Source organism: Galendromus occidentalis, unplaced genomic scaffold (genome assembly GCF_000255335.2).
Source record: "Galendromus occidentalis unplaced genomic scaffold, Mocc_1.1 scf7180000076944, whole genome shotgun sequence".
Classification (NCBI taxonomy): domain Eukaryota; kingdom Metazoa; phylum Arthropoda; class Arachnida; order Mesostigmata; family Phytoseiidae; genus Galendromus; species Galendromus occidentalis.
This window is the reverse complement of record NW_003804933.1, coordinates 591,156-613,342: the sequence shown is the minus strand read 5'-3', so window position 1 is coordinate 613,342 and position 22,187 is coordinate 591,156. Positions and strand designations below refer to the sequence as shown.

The following is a 22,187-nucleotide window of genomic DNA, read 5'->3' as shown; positions in this document are numbered from 1 at the left end:
ATCATTTCACTGAGCCGGATGTTCGCTGAGGCTCTGGAGATCCAGAGCGCGGTCAACAGCATCCAGAACACTACTGGCGCCACCACTTGCATCGCTCTGACCCACAACATGTTGGAGCATCGGTCATTGCCATGACGTTGCCATGAATTTTTTCTATATTCCCCCTCGTCTTCATCCCGGAAACCTGTTCTCTTTTTGAAAAGCGAAAATCACTTCTCGTGTTTCGGACGGTGCCTCCACTTTCTTGATCTGACGATCTGTCTCGGCTTCGGCGTTTATCTTAGGCGCGATGTCAATTCGCCGGGGCCTATCTATGCTACTATGATGCGTGAATATGAAGCCGTCAATGACCAGGCTGGAGCGTCGACCCGAAGCCAGCGGGTTCGAGAAAATCATAATGAAATCTTCGGCTTTCTCTTTTTTTCGAAACCAAAAGATTTCTCAAGCTCATCGGGACACGTCTGATTCTTGGCGTGGCTAGCGTTGGATCACGCTATTCGGCCGTATTTACCAAAGTGTGTTTATGTCTGACCAAGGAGTTGCGCCGGACGATTTCATCACTGCAGCGAGCATCACCTTCAGTGGCAGTTTTAGTAGTCGCCGCAGCAGCAGCAGCAACGAAAGTGGCGGTACCTGCCTGTTGTTGAAGTAGTAGAAGTTGTAGTCAGGGTTGCAACAATTGCGGCCCGCCGACACAGCATCAACAACCAGAGGTAGCGATAATAATAGAGGTGGAAGTGTTCTTAATATCACCTCTGACGGTTGCTACTGCGTAGCTGCTGGTGCAAGGAAAACGAAGTAGAATAACTCAAGCGCTCAGATCGATCTCATGCTCCCGCGGACTTCATCCGGGCAAGGCCTCCATTTTAGCTCCGAAAAAAGCTGAACAAGCCCCTGGAGGAGCTCGAGGAGATAATTGCTCGAAAACCATCGAGATCCCTCAGTAACCTGAACGTCTAGCCCTATGACGGATCGATTATTTGGGTAATCTGTCGACAGAATGATGAATGCTCGGGATTATCGTCCTATAGAAGGCTGAAGTCGCACCGTGCGACTCCTGATCCCCTGAAGTAAGGATCAGAAGTTTCGCAAGACAAGCGACGGCCATGTCGAATGTTCTAGTTCAAGCTTGTCAGCTTTTCTGTACGATGACGTCTGATCCCCGCGCTTCGTGTCAAGTACGTACGACGACGGCAGCAGACGCGATCGCAAGCTTCCTTCCAACTCGGATGAACGAGTAGAACCATACGAGCGTAATGTCGCACTCGAGGCGCGGATTCGGAAGCTTCGACGAAGAAGGGGAAGCGCACTCACCGGCTGGGACCGCCATTCCTCGACGGTCGCCGTCAGATCGAGGCAGAACGGTCGGGCTAGACATAAGCACGCGTTTCTTCGATATGCGGAACTAGAAAATAGCCTTCAGCCTTCTTGTCCATCCCGATGACCCGCTCGCTCCCCGACTGGTTATCCGGGTGTCTGGCCGCCAGTCAGTCAGCCAGCCAGCCAGGCAGCCGATGCATTCACTTGCAAGCCGGTTCAAAAACGGCTCGATTAATCCGACCGTACAATGCACAGCCGTTCGCCTGGCGGTTCCGATGCGATGGGGCAATCGGAGGCGATTCGCGCGTTGTTGCTGAAACTGAATTTCAAAAACAGCGTCGACGGAGACAGCCGCGGTAATATTCCGCGCTGGGAACTTTAGAAAGCCGATATTGCCGGATAGCTGAAATGTTCCGCTTTGTAATGAGAAGTGGCGCGACTCAGCACGGTTGTAGTCGTGTGGTGTCCCGACTCAGCAACATCACCTGGATTGTCGCTACTCCCTTGGATAAACTTCATACTTCATCATGTTGTATATCGAAGTCTTCGCACGTGTACACACCGTCCTCGCGGATTTCTGCTTCACGGTCGTAGACGGCAGGGAGCGGCTTAACAGAACGTCCCCAAACCCTTGACGTACGTTTTCTTCTGGATTACGCAATCAGGTCATCGGTGGCGGTGCCCAGATAAGATAAACTTTCACCACGTCACCCACCAAACGGCAATGACAGCCGCCGTCGCCGCAACCGTCTGACTGACAGTCATCATCGACAACAAAATCTAAGCCAAAACGATGGGACCATCATCAAGTGTAAACATATCATAATTGATGAACTGCGGCATCTCTCAAAGTCGTCGCTAAGCGAGGTAGCGGAACTGAATCCTGATCGATCAATCGCTCGCTCCACTAGATGTTCGTACATACGATACGCGAAGCTTCCGATGAGCATTCGCATCGCTGCAGCCTGGCGACCAACTCTGCCGCCCCGTCTGGAGGAATTGGGTGGGGGACCCTCGTGAGAGTCACGCTACGTTTTGTGGAGTGGTCGAAGACGACATCGTCTGGTCCCTATGTGTCTGCCTGCGATGCCATGACGGCAGCGCGGCTCCGACGACGACTAGCGAACCAATTGGCCTACATTTAGATGATGCCGATTGCGGTATCGCCGGCCTCGTCGTCGTCGTCGTCATCATCATCATCGTCGTCCGTCGTTTGAATCGATGCCATGAAGCCTCATGGAATACTTTCCCTCTCTTGCCAAATTCATGACGTGGCGTAATATGGTTGCAGTCGCTAATCCTTTACAGGTGAACTCCCGAAAGGGAGCCGACGAGGGGGGAGCCGGTGGGAAATCGGGTGGGATACGAAAAGCTCGGAAACTGTTGCCGCGGGTTTCAAGAGCAGCGAGCCGCTCTGGTCAGCACGGCGGAAAGCGGCCCCGGCATCAACACAAGCAACGGCGGTAGTGCGTAGCGTCTATCGAAGATGATCATCTTTTTCCCTTCTTCTGCGTTCGTCGACTTCGGCGTGGAGCACCGACGAAACAGTAACCACGAAAGAAACCGTTACGCGGAGACGCCAGCGAAGCAGCGAGCGAGCCAGTCAGCCAACCAGCCAGCCGAGCGACCGAAAGATGTTGCCGTGTGCCACCGGTCGCTCGCTTTCTCGGCTAACGGAGACAGTCGTGGTTTCGCTTTTACCGATTAGCCAACCGGCCGGCCGACTGACTGACTGACTGGCTGGCTGACGAGCGGCAAACAAAACAAGGAACAAGAAACGCAAAAACCTAGTGCCGTTGGAAAAAAACGGGAGCCCGCTCCCCCTCACTCCACCATAGTGATAGATCGGATGATGAATCCCACGGTGGAAGGAGGCGAGGGTCGAGCCATGATTTGAAAATTACTCCGAGGTAGGGATCTGTCTCCGCGCGCAGCGAGGAATGGAAGAAGTCTCACGATTCAAGTGCGATGTCTTCGCGAGAGTCGTACCGATCAACTTCGCACGGTTCTGTCGCGAATCCGTCGGAATCCCTGACGAGGGTCCCTCGATCGAAAGGTATCGAGCCATCGGAAGCATGATCGGGATCACTGAGGGCACTCTCCAACGACGTCCAGAGAGGTATCCTCGGCGTTCCAGACGAGCAGATGCGAACTCCTCTATTCGGTCGCAGGAGAGCCGACATCGGAGGTCTGCATGAAGAGCATCCTGGTCTAGTTCTTAAACTTGGCCTCAATGCCGTTTCTCTGGGCAAGGTCGCTCAGAACACTGTTGCACAAGCCATGAGCATAGAGATCGATCAGAAACATCGATGAGGCAGATGGAAATCGGAAAAATCTTGAAACACTCGAACTTAACGGAGCGACCAGTCTTCCGCTTGTCAAGGCTGCCTTCGATCAAAATTTTATTCAATAATTCCTTCTGTGTGGACTGCCCCCGCTCAATCGACTCCGGATAGAGATTTGAGTGACCGGGCACTGACGATTGTGAATGGTGTCTCCGCAGCGAAGTTCATGGTCTCGAACCATCACCGGATGGAGTTCTGATGGGGCTCTTGGCTCGGATCGATGTGACTTCTCCCCGGCGCACCCGGGAATCCCGCTAGGCATGGTCTGGGGCGATATTCATGAAGGACGTTTTCACGCAAAAAATTCCGAGTACAAGCGACGAGTGTAATACGAGAAGGTGATTAATTTCTGGAGGAAGAGTCTCGCTCATGGTGTGAGCGGCTAATTTGCAGAAGAAGCTTTCCTCAAACAGAAAGGGAGACGCTATCATGGCTGAGCACGCTTTGAGTGGCCAGTTATAGAAATCTCGACAGTCTGCGGAGTAGCGACAACGAGCTCTCTTCACCGGGAAATGCATTTTTAAGAAAACGGATGTGAACGAGCGGACACCTTCTACTTCAAACGCCGTCAGCTCGCCAGAGAGAAATGGTCGACAGATTAAAACGAGAGAACGACTAACAGAGAGACGACCAAGGCGTCGACGTCGTTGCCAGCGCGGCTGCCACGACGGAAGAGTTGAGGCTGCGAGAAATTATTACGAAGCTCTCAGATTAACGACGTGCGAAGTTCTCGGCACGTGGCAGGCCATAAGTAAAGGAACATCAGGACGCATTCCTCTACCGAGAAACGATTCAATTGGGACGCCCGAGCTGGATGATGATGACGATGAATCACTTGCCCAATGGATAGGGTGGAGGAAAAAATCAGTTCAATCCAGAGACTCTCAAAGTTACTTCTTTCGGTCCTGGATTTCAAATCACACCCACATCTTTCGCACGGCGATGGGAATGAACACCGGGAAGCGAAACCAACTTCTCCGCTCGAGTTTGCTCTGAGCCTGAATACGGATAGGAGTCGCGTGGTTTCTCGTTAGCAGACCATGAATCTCAATCGAACGTGACGGAGATTCACCTCTGAGCTCTCCGCGGACCGTGCAAGTTCCTGGAGCCCTCGTTGGAGCCGAAAATTCTAAATGCCGATTGGAGGAAGCGGAACGGATGAAAATCGTCCAGAACAGTTTTACATAATCGCGCAACGAGCAGTGGTCTAGAGATAGGAGAATTGGTGGAAGCAAGAAAATCGATTACGTCAACAGCGAGAAGAGTTCCGGCTCGGAACCTCGTCACACGTGGATGCCCCTCAGAAAATCCATACGCGCTGGGATTTCCACAGCGACACTCTCGTTGATTCACTCAAGCATGGATCGATCTCCGAGCGTTCGCTAGCGGTCTTGATCGTGACCCCAATCCCAGTCTTCGGGAACGATTCTTGGCCGAGCGGAGCGTCCATTCGTGGGCATGGCAGAACGAGGGTTTGAGGCTCTCCCGGGGGATTCATCCGCTGATGCTCGGAGAGAGAGAGATCCTTGCCGTTCCAACTCCCGCAAATTCGAGGGTCAGTCGCTCTTGGTGTATTCGAATCTCGGCGAGGAGCTGCCGTCGTCGAGTCCCACGGCACCGATCACACCCACGATGGCGGTGTGACGTATGGATATCGGCTTCATTGCTCGAACATCCGTCATAGAAGAGCTCCATCGCCTCCCACACAGACAGTTTTTTTTTTCTACCTGGGTCCGACCTCCGATATTTGCACAAACGCTCATCGGCGGGGCTGTGCGTCGCCGGTTTAGTTCCGGCGACTAAATAAGGATCCCCCGGTTCAGATGTCGCGCAGACCTCTGATAATCATCGATACTCGTAATCAGAACTATTGGGTCGGTAAGACGTTTTTTCGCAACCATCATTGTCGACGTCCTTCGCAGCTTAACGCAACGTGAGGGAAGGCAATCGATGGATCTGACGCACTGTTTCGGTCAATGAGGCGTGTCACGCGACGAGAAACACCCGACGATTTCATCCGCGCAACGAAATCCATCCCGCTCGTTGCTATTCAACTAGTCGAGGGAAAGTTTTAGGGGCAACGATCGCTGTGGAAATAAACCGGTGAACAGAAAAAGTCAACAGCACGGAACGATCTGCGGCGACGGATTCCGTAGCTTTGGAGGGGGATGGGGGGAAGCGGCAGGAGAAGTTTCGACAAGCCGAGGCGGCAGGGGATCCCTTCCCGCTCCTGCGATCTGACGATGAAAGAACTGGACGTATCTATCAGAATGTGATCCGAGCAGTGAGGAGCTCAAAGAACTCCTCCGAATCGGACGGAAAGATTCCCTCTGCCAGATAGTCGATCAGAAACTCTTTTTTGACCCGGAGGTCTACTGCTATGCGAGAATGAGCCCGGTCGAGTCCACGTGACTCTGGCCGAAACTCTGTGTCACTCATTCTTTCTCTTCAGATAAATTGACTCTTAATGAAAGAAAGAGGATGGGATCTATTAACCCGAAGCTTCGGCGTGCTCGAGCCTAAAGAAGACGCGTCGCTCAGGAATGATGTCGAGAACTTCCATTTCGATCCCGGAGCTGGCACTTCGATCGCGTCCGCTGAGATCAGTAGAGCCCCAGCCCACCGAGGCTCGAGGATCTCGGCAAGGACTTGATCTATCGCTCGACAGAATGACGATCCCAGGGAAAAAAGAGACTCCCATCTCACTCCTCGATCGTAATAAGGGCATCTCGAAAACCATCTAAGATGAGTCCCGCTACGCTCCGAGTATCGATGTGAGTCACAGTGTCCATTCGACCGGAACGGAAGCTTGAATCGTCGCTGCCTTGCTCGAGTAGGATTTGCTTATTCGCTATGCTATCTTCGCACCTTACTATCCGTTCGGTATCGATAGCAGATCGGACAAGCCGCCATGCATGCGGGGACGAGCGGAAAGAAAGACGAGTTCTTTCCCCCTACTGGCCTGCTTGTCTATCGGCAGACAGCTGAAATTCGGAAGGAAAAACCCACGAAAAAGCAGCGGGAGCTCCGCGGAAATTGAAGGAGCTCCGTTGGGACAACTCCGTTGTCAGCTGTGTCAAATTACTGCTCTCTCGTCCCGCGGATAATTGACTGAGAGGGTCGGAATGGAGCAGCTCATCGGACTATTTTTCCTTCCATCGATAATGGTCTACCCGGTTTTTGTCCAGAGCTCCAAGGTCTGCGAGCACGGTGATTGACGGAATTCGCTCGTTATCAAGCAGGGAGGCCATCGCCGGATTGGTTCCTCGGTCGATTGGAAGATCCATTCGCTCGGACATCAAGCTTCCCGTCCCTGTCGCTTCGCGGTCCACATCTTGGGAGACTCGGGAACGAGGCTCGAGGTTTTGACTTCTCATCAGAAGTAAGAGCATCTGAATGAGCCGTGATAGTTTATGTACACAGCGGGCGAAAACACTCAATTGAGCCCTCGTGCGGAGCTTAAAGCAAACGGTCGAGGGCGTCAGAACAGCGAACGAGGATAGAGGCGCACGATATCCAATACTCGCCGCTTCGCGGATCAGCTGAGGAACGACGTCCACGACCGCGTACTCTGCTTGCGTCGGGAGGAGGCGCCGCTACATTGGTTTTCCCTGGAGAAACAAGGGCATTTGTTTTCCGGCCGTTCGGTTGCTGTTCAGCCTTGTAGCGGGCTGCCGGGCTCATTCGCTCGCGCCAACACACGAGCAATAAAGATTCCTCCAGAACTTCCTACGAACAACATCGCCTCGTCGATTTCTTCCAGGCAGGGGAAAATCGACCGAGTCGGCCGGACCTTCTAGTCTTGGTTGCTACAACGTCCTTATAATCCGGAGGGTTGCGGGACACATTCAGTGTCGAATGTGTTTTCGGTCTTGCAAAGCGAGGGGATGCTTCTCATATCGTGGAAAAATCGCACGAGTCCAGCGATTACACTTCGGCCTAAGTTCGCCTCGACCGATCCCCGCTCCCATCGCGAGGGCGAAATTTAGAAAAGTCGTTCCAGCAGAGGCTTGTCACCGACTGATAGCTGGGAATGAATCCTGGCATCCCACCTCACGGTGCAGTTTAAGGACTGGAAAAGTCCTTGTGACTCACCTCGGGTAAACTGGACGAACACTTCGCTTCGGTATCCGCTCAAAACGCAAAGGACCGTTTCGCCGACGCCACGGCAAACGGCACCGAGGACTGCATGACGGTAATGCATACGTACCACGGAAGGTTCTCGCGCAAGTGGGTGAATATGTCGTCCAGACAGCGGAGGAAATCTCCAGCGTGCCACGCGTCCGCTGCTTTCAGGATCCGCGACTTTCCCCGCACTTTGATGTATTTGGAATTCACGTCCTATGCGACGCGTCTCTTCGAAAATCGTATTATGTTATTAGACGAGACAGCAGTACGGTTTGTCACTGTTTCTAAAATACTTCGTCGGACTGCCTGCGCAGGACGAGCATCGGCGACCCGAAGATTTACGATCATTCAATGTACTTTGGTTTTGTAATCGGGAAGGAGAAATTCGCTTCAAATTCCTTGAACGCTACGATAAATGGCATAAATATCGAGGCATTCCTCGATGACCCAAATCCGATGCGGAACGAGAAGCGAATCGTACAGGTGTCATTCGAGACAAAGAGTCATGCAGCGCTCCGGTTCATCCCGATTCATAGCAATGATGCGACACGTTCCGCAGAGCTTGTCGCGATAGAATTCCCGCCGCCAGTCGAATAGCGGTGGTTCCCGAGAGGCTTCGATGGACACTGATTGCGGTCTGGAGGGGTCGCTACTATACATCGGGGTCCAGGCGCTGTGTGAGAGAACTTGGGCGCAGTGTCATTAGCTGGCAACATAGCTGTTCATTTATGGCGGTACGTTACGGTCGCCGCTAATTGAAACAGCCATATCATTACACCGGGGTTGGGACCGATGATCGAGCAGAAAAACACGACACGTAATAAGAACTGTCTCCCGATTCTTACGCGAGTCGAACCGAAAAAAATGCTGCGGCGGTGTGTGCCCGAGTCGCGAATATCAGTTCGTCGGGTTGTTTCTTCTAAGCTCCCCGAATTTCCCATTGATTCCGTTCGCATCAAGATTTATATCGAAGACCCTAGATTCGATTTAGAATGTTCCTACTGCAACTTTGTTCGGTGGGCGCGCTTACTGCAATATGTCGGTCGGATTTTGGATCACTTCCCCTCATTATACGGCGGCGTCGACGCTTTATCTTTCCTGCTTCTAACGGCCAGAAGTCGGTCCCCACCTGTTTCCGATTCCTCCTCAATCCCGCCTGCGCCTCAAGCGCGGGCTTATTTACGTGACGGGATCGCATGGTCCGTCGTCCGTGATTCACGTGCTCAGCGAATTCGAAAACTCTGAGTGTGGATCTCACAGTCCGGATCGATGGTCCTCCCCGCGCTGAGAAAGGGCTTCGTATGTTGGGTGCTTGATCTCAGCACATGGAGCTCATGCCCTCGGTCGACGGAGCTCATGCCCTCGGTCGAAAGCGAAGTGACTTCAGCTGGCTGCAAGCACTGCATGGAACTGCCCGACTATTTCCAAATCTTCCTCGATTGCGCACCCTTGAATCATCTCATTTCCTTGTGGAGCTCGAAGAAAATCGAACCCAATCGGTCGGAGAATCTCTTCGCCGGTCGGGGCTAATCGGAATCGTTGTATTCGTAGCGTTCCGGTGTTGTCGGCAAAGAGTTTCCCGATATACTATGTACTCTCATCCGGGAACGAGCTCGACTAACGCAGCGCATCCCAGATTCGGCTAAGATTTCCGTCCATGTCAATTTCCTGTCTGACGCTTAGGTTCCCCCGGCGCCTCGAAACTTTCCCAGAGATTTATCAGCCCGAATGATTTGGGAAGAGAAGCAACATCCGATTCAAAGAGGATCAGAGTGCAGTGCGTGGGTGCGCCTTCGCAGGTGCGCTCGGTACAGATTCGAGAATGAGGGAGGACCTATTCCGATATGTTGACTTGTTGAGCAGAGCCCGACTCTCAGTGTCACAACCTTCTTGTTTGTGTATCGGGTAACGCCTTCCCCAAGGAGTACAGCTCGGAAAGAAAGTTATTCTTTGTCGCTTCTCCTCATGTTGTCGGGACCCTTACGCTGCTCGCAGACAGAATCCGTTGGGGAACATCCCGACGGCAACCAATTCCAACTCGTTGTGGGACGTCACGCACCGAGTGAATGCTGTTGTTCTTATTTCGCCTGTCATTTCTCTCGGGTTCTTCCGTAGAAGCCTCCACGGGGAATCTCTAAGGTTCAAGAATTCGTTCCTGACAGAACCCCCGCGATTCCTTGTTCCCCCGAACGTCATAGAAACCGCTTGAGGGCGTCCGCCGGAATGAACGGTCTTCCCAGTGCCCACCCTAGAAAAAGTTCGGCTGGGTATACTATCGGAGCTATGAACCAGGAGTTCCTCCTGAAAGCCGGGTCCTTGACATCGACCGCTATGCATAATGAATTAATTACGGACTCGGCATGAATCAAGCTGCATCAGGAATGTTCATATTCTGCATCCGTGAATTTCCCGATGTGGATCCCCGCCGGACCAACAGCCCTTGCGACGCCTCCGTGGTCTGGGACATAGCTCCAGCGCGTCCCGAGATTGCCGAGCGAATGAGCGGCCGCCCAACAAACGGAGCTGCACTCGGATGGAAGTTCTCGATCTTGACCGAGACAGCGGACGCGACTGACGTTCCGTTAAGGCAAGTTGTCGGGTGTTCTGGCCAAAAAAAAGAAAGTTCAAGACGAGAGATGGGCATTTCCCTGGAGGGAAGCGAATGCCTGTCGCTTCGTACATCCGTCTGAGCATTCATCTGTCTCCCCATCCATTCATCGGTCTGTCCATGAAATGTCTATCTGCCGTTCTCGCAGGCAGGCAGACGGGATGTTCGCTGCCGATTCTACCCACCCAGCTGTCGGTCTTTGCGTCGTTTCGCGTTGGCTATTTCGAGGAGTTGCTGTATTTCTTCCCTCCAGGGCATTACTCTGTTTTTGTCTGCAGCCAACTAGTGGGAGAGCTGCCGGTCAGCTGGAGCAATCAGGACCCGTTTAACCCGATGTCCTGTTCTCCTCACCCACAACAATTTCCTTCCGAGTACTCTTGAGAAACCCGACCAGCAACGGAGGAAAACTTCTGTTGTTCGGGTGTCCAACGAGATTGCATTGTGTATTCTGTGCCAATCAGTTGTCCGCGTCTGCAATTTCTTTTCGGGGGGGGGACACCATCACACCGGACGCAGCTTCTCGCGGCGGCTACAGAGAGGAATTTTCCGCAAAGGTTGCATTGAGGGAATATCTTCGGAGACTTTGAGATACGACCTGAATGTGGATCGGCTATGTCGGAACGCCTTCGGCGACTTGTCCGATCTAAGCTCCGATTGAATATTCTCCCCAAGAACCCAAGAGTTCGAGGAAGAATCGCGGGGCAGTGTCGGACGTGGGAGTATTTCCCGGGGAGAAGGCGGTAGGGGGTAGGTCAAATTATTCTCGGGTGGGTGGTTCGGAGTCCCCGCGCTGCTTCAACATGGAAGGAGCGGAAAAATTTCGTCGGGGCGATCGCGTCAGGATCAATGAAGCGTCAGGACCCGGGGCGCAAGTGCGACCCAGGACGGATTTTGAATGTAAACGAAATAGGAAGATCGTCCCGAGGGCAAAGTTCAAGCCAGTCATTCACGTTTCCGTTCGGTTTGTCACGAGTGTTCCGTCAGCGAATATTCGGATGTTTCCCATCGTTTTCCGCAGCTGAAGAAAAGAAGCACTTAGCTCTCGCTATGAACATGACGGGTTCTGGCGACCTCCTGCCGATAGCCCAAGCGGGGTCCCTACTGCTCGGCGATTCCGATGTTCAGGCAAAATAATTTCATGAACCTAGATTAATATCCTCTCCTTTCCCCTTGCAGGTAAGCACTATAAGCGTATTTTCGCTCCTGGATGAGGACGCCTGAGGTACCATCGATCGCTGACCGAGAAGATCCCTATGAGTGGCCCCAGCGGCTCCATTGAAGCGACTGTCGGTTTTGTCATTCCCAAGCTGGGACGCTCTCGGCACAGCGCGGCAGAAATCGACTGGCTAACAGACTGAGACCCAAGTCGAGTGGTTGGTAAAAAAAACATTTGATGCCGGGAAAATAATATCTCAGCACACCTTCCGGGCTCCTTCCTTTCCCAGTTTTGAAAAAAAAATAGCACACAGATTGTCCGGGACCAAAATCTTTCCTCGCATAGGGCGGCTCGCGGTCGAATATCTGGTACCGAAGAGACTTAGGAACTGAGGATGCGAACACGCCCGGATCCGAAACTGAGACAGACAAGAACCGTGGACAGGGTACGAGAAAGAATAATTACTGAGGACTCCCGTGCTCTGAGCCTAGCATCGTGCTCGATTTGTCGCACGATTCATACGCCAACACCACCCCGATTCGAATCCGTAAGCCGTCTGCTTCGAAGCTTCCATGATACTACATGAGGCGACGATCGTCCCAATGGGTTTCAAATATGTGCACCGCTGCGATAGCTTAAGCGATTGTGCTCGCTCGAGCTCGGCGGTATCAGTGTTCATAGAGATCGTTCATTTCATACGATTCGATGAATATTGGGAGAACTCGAACGAGACTCGTACCAACCATGGAGAAAGCCGAAGGACTCTGCTGCTCGCGCGGAGTTCTCCGGCTTCCTCCGCTTGTATGGAAGGTCGGATCGCTCGTTTTCTCTCACGTCTGGCGATATCCGCAGCTGTCCTTGTTCGTAGTCTGGCGTGAACCACGCAAAACCTCCGCTGGGAATTCCACCCCCTCCCCTCTCCTCTCCCTCTACGGATGACCGATGCCTCGTTCAATGAATCGCTTCTGACAGCAAAGAGAGGATCTGGAATGCCAGCGGATTCCGGAGCCCTCTCGAACACTCCCACGGTGTTTCCCAATTAGTTCGTGGCCTGTGAGGCCGACCAATACCGGTAGTGTTGCATTAGCATAGAAATTGCCGAATACAAGCTTTGGAAAGCGGAGTACGGGAACGTCTTCTCAGCCGTTCCTGCTGGCCCTGCACAGAATCCATGGTGCAAATAATTTCTAGCCCATTTGTCTGGGCAGGGGACTCCTGCCGTCGACTAATGCACTCGATCAATAATCTCGTCAATAATCACGTTCAACACATTCGGAACCCCTACTTCTCTGGGATCATCGAGAATCGTCCCGAGGCTCCGAAGGAATCGGTAGCAAACCTCGACGCTCGTCGGTGCCATGGAGAGCGGCGCTTCGCTTTTACCGCGGAGACTGACGTCTCTGGAATATCCGTGTTCAGAACGACGCTCTTGAAGACAAGCTGGGCTCCTTACATTGCCGTCCACCGACGCTCAATTTTAAGGTGGACGATTTATCTTGCCTACGTACCACCCTTACGTCTATCCGCGAGCTAATGCAACGCCTGCACGTGGACGAGGACGTCGTTCACTCAGAAGCGGACGCTGACGCGTTTTCGCCGTAGCCACGCTCGGCTACTTGGCTCTCCTCCGATACAGTGTAGGTTGGAGATCTGCAGGGGACATTTTGGCCCAGATTCGCCTCCGGAACGGCATAGCAGGAGTTGACTGCGTCTTGATTGCCGCTCAAACAATCTCTGATAGTAAGCGGCCAAAAGCCAATCAGACCGCTGGATTACGGGCGCGCCGAACGAGCTACGGCTCTCAATGACTTAATCGACGAAATTCGACATGAATAAAGAGAAAGTACAGGCTCCCCCAGCCCCCTCGAGGACTTAATCCCAACAGTTCCCAGTTTGTGCTTACCTATTCATTTCGCCCGCCCACCTAGTACGTATTCACCTCAGCCTGCTAGGCTGAAGGATAGGCACAGCAACGAGTCCGAGACCGGAGTTGACCGAGAGGGATTTAGCCCCTCCGAGGGTAAGTGCTGCCGGAGGAAGGGTCAGTGCTTATACGGACTTCTTACGCTCCTACGCCCCGTATCCGACTTCCGAGTACCTAATTTCTACTGAAGCCTTTTTGACGAAGGAGATCAGGACTCGTTTTTGGATCCTCGCTCGCGCAGTTTTTTGTTCCGCCAGCCGGACCTAGGCAGACGAGGAACTAAGAACTAAGGAACCAGGTCATTAACTTGATCAGGGACCTCGCCGATTGTCTCAGGAAGTCGAATGGTCGGAGGTCCCCGGACCAGACGGGGAATATTGGAAGGGGTCCACTCGATCGCGTCATCCGGGAACCGTTCACAGATTGAGTTTTCGATGAGAGGTTCTTTGGATGTAGCGTGTAAAATATGATTTAGGAAAAGAGTCGAAGCATTCCTCTTGCGGGAACATGTACAAGTTCGCGCAGAAATGTATATCACATCGCGAAACGGTCGGCTGTGGAGTAGAGCGACGAGTCGTGATCGCTCGACCTCGGCTTGATGGAAGGAGGATCAAGACAGCGGACACTTGCAAGGCGACTCGGTGCCGGGCTCATTCGGGCTATGCGTAGCTTTTTTTCGCGAACGACAGTGCTGACGCGCAACGGCCGCCGTACACAGATCGTGTCTCCTCTCAGCCGGCAACTCGAGCCCAGCTAACGACAGTAGTCGTCTTGCAGCTTGGAAAAGTTCCCATCGCTCTAAGATTATACTATATCGTGAAAGAAACTCCGCGAAGATTCCCCACCTCTGGGATATGCTCCCTGTGCGTAAGTGCGTGCGTGCAAGGGACAAAGCGTCCTCGTGGTGTCCTGTATAGCGAGCGCTCATCCATATCCAATTGCATGGAAATGAGAGTCTGAGCATCTCTTCAGGAGAAACCAGTTGGGTACTCTACTCTTCGAGTCGGAGAACTTGCACCGCTGAATTGCCAGCCAACAGCGTATTCAGCATCGACAGCTTCGTCCCTGTTTATTGCGTCCAGCTCCGCGGCAGACCCGATGGATTCCTGCCCCACAGTCGAGGCGCTGGCGAGGAGCGAGCGAAACAGGATATGGTCTCGTGAATCGGGGAGAGGAATGAAATCGGAGACGCTCTCCTTCCGACCTCCAACCACGTTCGTCGGCACAACGGCGATTCCGTGGGGCATCTCTGGGATTTCCCGCGTCGGCTACACGGACTTTGACAGAAGACAGAATTGAACTGAATTCCTCCCTCGATAACGCTCAATCCGATGTAGCCAACGCGTTATTGTAAACGAGAGTCGGCGGAACGAAGTTCGGTGGGAGGGAAGCCGGTCGACGATCCTCGCTCCGTGGTCACGATTCCGACGTGACGGTGATCATTTTTCGCCTATTCTTTCCTCAGGGCCATTGGCTCTTATATGTAGAAGCACACTTGTCAAGAATTGCATCCGAGTGGTCAGAACACTGCGGGGGAGACCTCGCCCACATCCATCTCCGCAACTTCGAGCGAGGAGCTTCCGTACGGGAGAACTCCTTGTGGGGGTGTCATGCGAAGGAGCTGGATGGAGGTGATGCTCATCTTGATCTCCCAGGATGAGGATCGGTGTGCTGAGACAAGGAACTAGGATAAGCTAATGAGGGGCTGATACAACGATGAGTTAATCGATGGAGTAGCGTCTATTCCTCTAGACATCGGGAAACGGCTCTCCTGGCAGCGGAATGTACGATTTCGTCTCGTTGGTCTACTGACTGACTGAGTGACATCTAATCCAGGCTCCGCGTTCCGCACCACTCGATGGAGGAGCCCTCATTCTCGGTCCCGACTCATACATAGACGTACGAGAACGGCGAGCCTTCCTCGAACATCAGAAACAACTATCGACTCCAGATACTGATTGTCCGACGGCTTTTCTCCATCGATCTCGTAAGAGCCTCGGGTTCGCATACAAGTGCCCCAAGCTCTCTTGGCATCGATCGTCGGCTTCGTTCCGTAGCTTTTCTCCGCTTGCGATATGTGGTGTTATCTGGGAGTTCGTAGGCAACTGTCAATTATGTGCGAATGATCTCCGCTGTGATCGAAGGTGCTCATTTCCGCGGTCGTTATCCCAATGGATGGTCTCATTCGGCCTCGGCTCGAGTCCGGGCCTGGGCTCGAGCCAAGCCTCCTTCGCAGCCCGAGCACTCGATCAACTCATGGCAACGAGGCGATAGGGCATGAGACCAAACGAGACCGTTTCCATGTTTCGTTTTTGACTCTGTGGAATGGGGATCCCCAGAGAGTGTTCCGGACTCCGGCGACGTCTCTTTCATTTATTCTCCCTTCCTCGGATGGTTCGTCCGTCCGTCCATTCAGTCGTCTCTCAATCCCGAGCTGTCTGAGTTCGAACGTTTTTGCGTCATCGGTTATTTCATGCACCTCTTTCAAGGTCGCGACTTCCGACGTCGACAAGCGCCCCCAGAGGAGAGTGAGAGACTGAGCATTTGGTAGTTCATCGAGCGGGCAAGCGCTGACGATCGGTTCGTCTGCGACATCCAAAACGCGGATGAACAAATCGAATCCTTCTCCCGAGCTGCGAGCTGAAAATTCTCGAATGACTCCTCCGGGTCGACAGGAATCCAGCTGTTCAGGGCTCCGCGGGTGCCGGCGGGCCGAGAACGATCCCCCCGCTGAAGAATTTGTCACGGAACTTAACTAGGTATTCCGAAGAAGGCTTCCGACAGAAAACTGCAGGAGGGAATGTTTCGGAACCAGCCTCATGGCGGGCGAGTCGACAAACAAGCCGACAGCAGCAGGCACTCCTCGCCTGTTGCGAGCATTAGCCGAACGAGAGTGCCACGAGTGGAGTGGGGAGCGGTGAGAGACATCATCGAGGATGCGGAAATTCACGCCAGTCGACGAGGATTGCGAATTGCAACTTCTTGATGCACGAGTAGATTACGATTGTTCCCGGGCGGGGAAATCTCCTGTCTGCTCGTACGAAACGTGGAAGACATAGACGGGAAGACATCTGTTCTCGACATTGGATGTTGTCGACGCTCTCTGTAGGCTGAGCTGTAATTACACCATGTCGCCGAAAGCCAGCAGGCCCCGGTGGCGGTAACGGCGGCGGTAACAGCGGCGAATTTCCCGTCGCTGCACCGCGGACGAAGCAGTGAGCGGGAAGCGATGGCCTTCGGAGGACCACAGCAGCTCCCAACCCGATTCGGGTCACGGCGATTTCATTATTTTGAAAAGCAGATACTAGAAATGGGGGCCTCGATCGAGCAAGCCACCCAGGGCACTCTAACCAAAGGCTCCGGCAGCGAATGCTACGACGTAGGCGGCATAATTGGAACATCTACAGCCGCCTGTGAGCAATCGCCGAAAGCGTCGTCAACACCGAGAACGCTACCGTCAACTAGGGTCCAATCGAATTTGGAAGTTTGTTTCGGAGCGACCCTTCATTGGGAAGGCCTATCGTCCCGCGTCATTCTGAGAACTTGTGCTCTCGGTTCGCTCCAACACGACGCGATCGTCGGCGAATGAACTTCCGAATAGTCTAGCCTGACAGCTCTGGATATAATGCCCGGCTCTCCGGTTCAGAACCCCAGGGAGAAAGAAGAGGGAGATTCCATCAATTCGACTCCCACACGGCCTGTCCCTGTCAGGAAGTCATTCATTGTTATCAGCCGTGTTCTCGAGTCGTGCGGATTCGGCGGACGAATGCGGACTTCTTTTTCCATGCAGGATCCCGGGCTCACGTTCACTTATGCCGCTCTCCTCCGGTGAGCAGCTGCTTTCCCGAAACGACAAGGCAAAGCCATTGCTGGTCAATGAGAATATCGACATTCGAAAGTGGCGAGCTCGCGTCGCCATTCCGCGGCTGAGTCTGCTATTGTGTCGGGAACTCTAGACGAGCGAGCGATGGTGTACGGGCTCCGGCCCGCTCCTCGAGAAGAGCAGGAGCAACTTTTTTGCGTCATATATATGGTAACTTCGCTCCATAAATCGGAGTCAATCGGGAAGGAGAGGAGGGGGAACGGAAGGATGACGAGAGCTTCAGTCAACAGCTGTTCGGCATCTGCCGTCTTTCTCGGGTCACTGAGAGTCTCTCGATCGTGTTACCAGGCGGAGGAACAAACTTTTACTTTGGTGACGGGTGACGGTACGCTTGGAGTCGTGGGTACCGTATACCTCCCGGGTGGAAAAGAAAACGAGTTTCTCGGCAGCAGTCGAATCCGTCTATCCCGCGGCGGAACGACACCATCGCTGGCCGCTAGATTGCTTGCAACGTCCAGACGAATCTGTTCGACCCCGTTCGAGAATATAGGATGAGCTTCCAGATGCTCCAGCGAAGGATATTCGGGGTTGCTGATAACCGCGTCGGCATACGCCTCACTCTGGATCAGGCGAGAATTGACGGGGCTGAGATCCGAGCCAGCGAGGATGTGAAGGGCATTCCGTGGACCTGGATCATCGGTTTCACGGAGCTCTCGTCCTATGGGAGAATTCGAAAAGGTGTCTTTCCTCGTCGAATCAGCAAAATATCAGCATTTCATAGACCCATCGAGTTCCCATTTCGGAGAATTCCTGAACAAGGCGAATGAAGCTGGGCCGAGGAGGCACGGGGCTGGAAAGCCCGAATTCGTGACAGGTCGGTCAAGGGTCAGCTCTCTCCTAGAAACTCCCTCGAATCGATTCTATGGATCATCCAGCAACGGTGCATCTAGGGACGATGAGGAACAAGCCTTTGCGAACCAGCCGCTTTCGATCCCCGAAGAATCGTCGTCTCTTGATCGCAGACGCATGAAAACATCTGTGTCAATATTGGTTGCGCGTTTCGATATCCATCGATGAAGGCTCGCCAGGTTGACAATGTGACGATTTCTCACCGTCGTCGCGTCGGCAACTTTCGACATCGCGAATCCAATGACACGAATTCTGTCCTCCCCTTATTATTGCGTCGACCGGACTGAATCCTCCGAGATGAGCCCGACTGCTTGGATTTCCGGAGGAGGAGCTTGGAGCCTTGCCTTTTTAAGGCGACTATGCCAGCGGATCGCAAGCTGCCATTTTGACGCCTCGGGAACACCGAACGGGAGCCGTGATTCTGTCCGTTGGCGTTCCGAAGCGGAGCTCATCGCAATGCTGCTGACGACACTGTTTCCCTCCGTGATACACAGCCTGGAGAAACTCAGACCTATTCTTAGCAATACGATTCTCAGAGCCAGTATCAGAAAAGGGCTGCACTACCGAGTCTCAAATTCGGGGAAAGGAGTCGAATCGATGAGATCCGAGGAACGTATCCTAAAGGAGTTCCCGACTGCTGGCGGGAATTTTTTCTTCGCGAACGAAGAATCAAGTATTTTTTTCCGAGTCTCCCATCTAAATGGATCCCCAACGTCATTCAATGGACCACCCGGCGCCCGGAACTGTTCCCATACGAACGGCCGCTCCGTCGAGAAATTCGTCGTCCTCTTATGGATCATCTGATTAGGGGGTCGAGCGACCGACGCCGACGTAGTAATTATATTCATTGTGTGTCATTCTTTCGGCACCGAGTCCTCTTGGCTTCCGTTCGGTCCGCTCTCCTATTGCGATCTGATGGATGACGGCAGCCGGGTGAGCGGGCTGGCTGGGCTGGCTGCCGACCGCCTTAACTCGATCGATTCATATTCTTCCGGCATGATGTCTGGCGAGCTCGCTGACTCGCCTGTCTGCTTGCCTGTCTTGTCTTCCTTTGTTCCGTCGGGCCGGAGCTTCTCCGGGGCGTGGCCTGAGCGACAGTCGGCCTGCGTGCCATCCAGCACGAGTGTCTTGGGGGTGCCTGAGTCAGGCGGCCCGACCAAGGGCTCACCGTGTTCTCCAGAGCCGCCTCCTCGCATCATTGGTATCGTCGTCGTCCTCGTCTCTGACGTCTAGGGTGACGGTCAGTTTGCTCTCATAAGGATGAGCGAGCGGGAAGGTCAGAGACGCGGATCTGTCATTGCTGCTCGTAAGGAAGCGGTGGCTGAGGAAATGATGAAGCGTTCCAACTGAGCACACATGCTCCATACGGGTTTGCACATTCACCCGGTATTAGGACGTCGGAATTATTAGATCAGGAGCTGCTTTTCTGTCGAGGACCGTGGCGACGACTATCTACTGACGAGTAAAACAGATCGAGATCCAGCTCGATGCTATTCTCGTGGCGAACCCTCACGCTCCGACTCAGACAAATACAGGGCCCATTATCACTGAATCTGTGTGCCCCTCATGATATGGGTTTTGATTCGGAGAGCGACCTCTTATTCGGAGTGTTTCCATCTTCGTTTCATATCAGGGAAGATCACCAATCGGATCGGGTTTCTGACCATAGGGACTCTCAAGCCAGACCGGAGTCCCGGGGTCTTTCCCATCCAACATCGTAGACAGGCTTCAAGACATTGACTCACCGAGCATGCTCGAGTTCTTGAGAGGATTCATGTTTTGAATCTTCGATCCCCAGATGATACGGAAAACTGACAGGGATCGGGCCGGGAAACGGAGCAATGGTAGTTCGAACTGAAGTTTCGGAACAGTCGCAGATATTTATGATCCTTGGACCATTCGCAAAAACGGCGCGTATGTGTCTGCAAAAGGCTGACGGCCCATCTGCTCGAAGATAACGATAATGGTCATAGCTCACTCGACCCGCAGTTTTTCTCTTCACGAATGTTTTCCAAGGCTTGAGCTCAGTGCTCATTTGAAACGCTTGTTCCGCTTGTCGTTGAGAAGGTCGAGCGAGGAAGATTACGACATCGGGCGCGCTTCGGCTCAGACTGAAAACCAGGCGCGAGTCGAAAGCATTCTCGGAACCGAATTTCTTACCCATATCGATGTGATCGGTCGAGTTCTGGAGTCGAACACGGTCATGGGAACGAAAAAAATTTCGAAGCAGAAAACGGAGGGCGCGTGTACATCGTTCTGAGCTCCGACATCTTGCCCCCGAGGAGCCACAGAGGTCGTGCTCCCGTGCAGCACTTTATTACGGGGTCGTTCGCCGTTCCAGAAATACGGCAAGACTCCTTTCCTGTCTCGTTAATTGAGCGATTTGACTGACTTCGTCCCGGCCGAACCTCAGAACGGGACTCCGCGGCTGATGAATGTGGCCGCACTCTGAGTGCTCGGCGACGAGAGTCCCCGCCCGGATAGAACAAGGCTAAACGAGACAGAGAAGATCGTCCAAAAAATCCTATGTGCGCTGAACCGGGGCGGGAAGCCGCGACCGTCAAAAGGAATACGGTGCATGACGTCGTCGTCTTGGGACGAAGAACATCCACGGCGAGGACGGACGAACACCGTCATTGGCTGCCATTCTTCGATACGACAGACGAAATGGAATACTCGGATCCAGAGTAGGGTCCAGCTGTTCCTCGGAAGCAATTAAGTGTCATTCCTTCGAATTGAGGAACGAACTTAATTCCACAGATCGATACAGCGGTCTCACTCGCAGTCGAAAAAACTCTCTCGGAGAACCGTATGGGGAGCTGCCGTCCTAAGTAGGGCCTCCCAACTCGCCTCATCCGGAACAAACCACGTGACCATCTTCTTCCTCCGATCGATATCTGTCTGTGACACTTTGGGCCTTTCGAGTGTGTCTCGACTACTAGTTTGGTTCGGTCAACCGAATTCGCTCACCGTCGACAAAGCCCCGGAAACCCACCTACGAACGAAATTCCTCGAGCTATGGATTTCCCCAGAAATTCGAGAGGATCGAAAAAGTTGCGTCGAACTTTACCGATCTGTGAGAACCCGTGTGGTTGACGCAATCTCCTCGTCCTTCCTACCGGGGGAAGGTCGGTATTGGGCTATGGTTAGACCAGGTTCCCCTGGTTCCCGCAACGAGAAGGAGGCTCCCTGAGGATGCCCTCTCGTGGAAGTTCGAATTATCTCCGATTTCCATCGATCTCCTTGAGACGAGGTCATCGGAAGGCGCGGGGATTCCCCACTCGTGAGAAAACAACAACAGTGTGCGTACCTACTTACGATCAATGAGCTTCCGGTAACCCGCGGAGACGGAACGCAAGGTCGGGACAAATATAGCTGCCGCGTGGTATGCACGCCGCAGCGTAAACATGCCGCTAATAGGCCAATGATTTCGTCTCCATTAATTTTACGGGGCACGTTCTGCGTGATGCCTGCCACCAGCAATGCTTGAGCAAACAAAAGGAATAGTTTCGGGCATGAATCCAGCTAAGAAGAAGCTCAATTATCATTCCGCCAAAAAGTACCCCGCGAGGGGCTTGATGAAAATCCGGGCTCGGAATTCGAGGGTGGAGCCGGGTTTTGACCCCCGATATTTCGGAATTAAGTGGAACCCGCAGCCGATGCCGGAACTCTTTGCCATGGGAACTTCCCGTCTTGCCAAGGAGCCTCGATGCCGAATCGACCATAGGGTCGCTGCGACTTGGCATCTGAATCTAGAGAAAAGGCTGCGATTCTGCATGTTTCTCGATTCCCACGCGGGCAACCCGAGTTCTCGCACGATCATTGTATCCGAAGAATGAAACAGAGTCTCGGCGTCCGCTATCTTTGACGGATCTACCGAACATGATAGCCATTCTGCCTTAGGGAAGAGAGCCGCTCTGGAGGAGATGGCTCTCATTCTGAAATCCTGAGGGAAGGAATCTCCTTTTCTTAGT

At 53.2% G+C, this 22,187-nt stretch overlaps 1 protein-coding gene across 1 annotated transcript in view; it reads left to right on the top strand.

Moving 5' to 3' along the window:
- The window catches only part of LOC100904986 (tetratricopeptide repeat protein 39B), a 47,434-nt gene that overhangs the window by 1,011 nt on the left and 24,236 nt on the right, over positions 1 to 22,187 (top strand). The window lies entirely within an intron of this gene.